This window comes from Rattus norvegicus, chromosome 5 (genome assembly GCF_021556685.1).
Source record: "Rattus norvegicus strain SHRSP/BbbUtx chromosome 5, alternate assembly SHRSP_T2T, whole genome shotgun sequence".
Taxonomy (NCBI): Eukaryota; Metazoa; Chordata; class Mammalia; order Rodentia; family Muridae; genus Rattus; species Rattus norvegicus.
In genome coordinates, this window is record NC_141538.1 from 92,644,907 (window position 1) to 92,648,330 (window position 3,424).

Sequence of the window (3,424 nt, forward strand, 5' to 3'; positions counted from 1 at the left end):
TTTATACCAAAGCTAGTTCTGTGCAAAAACACAGGACATCAGTCTTCCAGGTTTTCCACATGAACCCTGAATAGGTTAAATATCAAGGTTGTTTTTAACCACATAAAGTTTTTCAGTAAATCATTTTAGATTATGTTCATATATGATATTCCTTTTTGGGTGAGGCTTCAAATTACACATTTAAATGTTTATCTATTATTATTCACAAATCTCTAGTAGTAATTTTATGGTCTACAAGTATTTTGTTATTGTTCCCTATTCATCTTATAATTTCAAGTAAATCAAGCAATGAAAATTTTATAGTGCATCCCTAATCGTGCACCAGACTGAAACTGTTCATACAAATTTCAAGCAATTATAAGGCTTTCTGGGAAACATTGGCAGCAAACAGGAGATTAAATGTTTGCAAGCGCAAGCCAGATGGGAAATGTAGATAACAATCATCTCATGGAAATTTACTTTATTTTCTATCCCAAAACAATGTTTTAAACTAACCTGGCCAAGGGGAAGCACTACCTTGCTGACTAATACCGTGGGCCTGGTAAATAATAGCATTTCAAATTGTGTGGAAATTTTTCACAAGATATAATCCACCATGACATCTTCTATAAAAATATATGAGATAGAGGAGATATGTGACTCAAATTATTTTTAATTGAAATTGTATGAGTTTATGCTTTGAAACTAAAATGTGTCTCAATTACCTGAAAGCTAAGGAATCACAAAACTATGCCCAGTTACGTTCAAGACAAATTTGACATGAAGAAAAATATTTTTGGTAGTTGAAAATTAAAGGCGAGGCTGACTATTTTACAGGTAACACTGATATTTTAATGTCTTTCTATGACTCACCAGTGAAGCCCATGGTTCCAAGTACTAGCATGGTCTGAAAGTTAGAAAGTTGAATTTCAAAGAATCTAGGCACAATAATTTCAAGTTTTCTACTGAGAATGGCCTCCAGCTCAGAAAGGATTTCTACAAATAACCTAACTTGCATACTTGTTGAAAACACAGGAAATTTATATTTTAATTATTACTGTTCTGACTGGTTGCTATCTGATCTTACTCTGACATTCCTTCTGTCAAATTCTTCCTTCTTGCTATTGGGGAGCAGGTATAGATATTTTGGGATTATAATTGAATTGGAGCTGAATTTGGAAAATGTTTCTTTTGTTTATTTAAATATTAATATTAGAGTGCGCGTCAGGAAGGTGGTTTTTAAATTGTTTTTAGTAGAGCGCATCTCTGTAAGGACCTGGTTTGGGCGACTGTGTGTTCTGCTGGCTGCACACCCCTGAGGGAGGACACCTAAACACACCAGAAGCAAGGAATGGAGCCAGTGACCTTTGAGGATGTGACTGTGAACTTCACCTCAAGAGAGTGGACTATGTTGGATCCCAGTCAAAAGAAGCTCTACAGAAATGTGATGAAGGAAACATTTCTGAACCTGATCTCTAAAATACACTAGAAGAAAGTAGTGAAGATGATGACCACATCGAACTCAGCAGAAATCCAGGAAGCCAAGTGGTTGAGGAAGGCCATGAATATGAATGTGGTAATCAGTGTCATGGAAACCGGGAACCTGTTCCAGAGAATATGGTTAATAAAGACACGACTCCTGCAAAAACAGTAAATGACAGCAGATCGCATGTAGGCAACATAATTGGACATTCGCCCTCACAAGTGTATGTCAGAGACAAAGCTAGAGGGGAAGACTCTCAATGTCAGGAAACTGTGGCAAAGCCTTGTATACATCAGAAAGATCTGGAAAATAGTCCTGAACCACTTCAGGTACTTCAAACGGTACTTCAAACGTCTAGAGAGAAACCGTATAAGCGGCAACGGTATGAGGGAGCAGGTAGCAGTCTTGCTTCCTGTCGGTCTCATGAGAGCACACAAGGCAGAGAGGAACTCAACTGGACCGTGCTAAGGAGATGCACATGTGGCCAGAAAAATGATGGACTCCATACAGAATTGAAACCATATGAGCATAAGCGCTGTGAAGAAGCCTTCCTCGAGTCCAGTAGCCTCATCAACCATGGAAAATGTCATATCAGAGAGAAGACTTACATTTGTAAGCAGTGTGGAAAAACCTTCAAGTATACAAAGAGTTTTGAGAAACATAAAGTAACTCACGCAGAAATGAAGCCTTATGCATGTAAGCATTGTGGGAAAGCCTCCACCCGCTCCGGTAATCGTAACGTTCATGAGAGTAGCCACTCTGCAGACAAGCCCTATGCGTGTAATCATTGTGGGAAAGCCTTCACAAGTTGCAGTTGGCGTAACACTCATGAAAGGGCACACAATATGAAGAAGCCCCTTGCATGTAGGCACTGCGGGAAAACTTTTACCATACCTAGTCTGCGTAACATCCATGAAATAATTCACAAGGTAAAGAAGTCTTATGCCTGTAAGCATTGTGAGAAGTCGTTCAACAGTTCCAAGCGCTGTAAAATTCATGAAAACACACACACTAGAGAGAAGGTTTATGCATGTATGCATTGTGAGAAAACCTTCACCAGTTCTTATTATCGTAATATTTATCAAAGAATCCACACCGGAGAGAAGCCTTACTCGTGTAAGCACTGTGGCAAAGCCTTCACCCGCTCCCTTTATCGTAACAGGCACGAAAGAATTCACACCGGAGAGAAGCCTTATGCGTGTGAGCATTGTGCAAAAACCTTCTCTACTTCTTAGTATGCTAACATTCATGAAAGAATTCACTCTGGAAAGAAACCTAGCACATGTCAGCACTGTGGAAAAGCCTTCAGTAGTTCTTTTTGTCTTAATAGGCATGAAAAAACTCACTCTGAAAAGAAGCCGTATGCGTGTAAGCATTGTGGGAAAGCCTTCACTTCAGCCAGTTACCATGACATTCATGAAAGGGGTCACACTGGAGAGAAGCCTCACTACACATGTAAGCATTGTGGGAAAACTTTCGCCACTTCCACTTGGCGTGACACTCATGAAAGACTTCATACGAGACAGTAGGCTAATGAATGCAAACATGTGGGAAGGCCCTCGAAAGTTCCATGGCCACAGGAATCAGGAAAGGATTCACACTGTCGAGAAACTGCCTATTACCATGTGGGAAACTGTTCCGTTGTTCTCATCATTCAACCAAGTATAACATCTCACATTGGAGAGGAATGTTACCACTGCGGAAAAACCTTCACTACTTCAAGTGTCTATGACAGTCATGGAACAACTCACACTAGATAGAAGCCTTGTGCATATAAGCACCGTGCAAAAGCTCTCAGCAGTTGCAGCTGCTGTAAAAGTCATGAAAGAAATTCAGCCTGAAGACAAGCCTTGAAGGCATAACTGTGGGGAAAAGCCTCGAGCAGCCATAGTTCCTATTGCATTCATAAAATAATTTCACAGTGGTGGGGAACTTGATGCTTGGAACAAATGTGGGAAATAA

At 39.9% G+C, this 3,424-nt stretch overlaps 1 pseudogene; it reads left to right on the forward strand.

Moving 5' to 3' along the window:
• Positions 1-1,193: 1,193 nt before the first annotated feature.
• Zfp101l1 (zinc finger protein 101 like 1) lies at positions 1,194-2,991 on the forward strand (annotated as a pseudogene).
• The last annotated feature ends 433 nt before the right edge of the window (positions 2,992-3,424 follow it).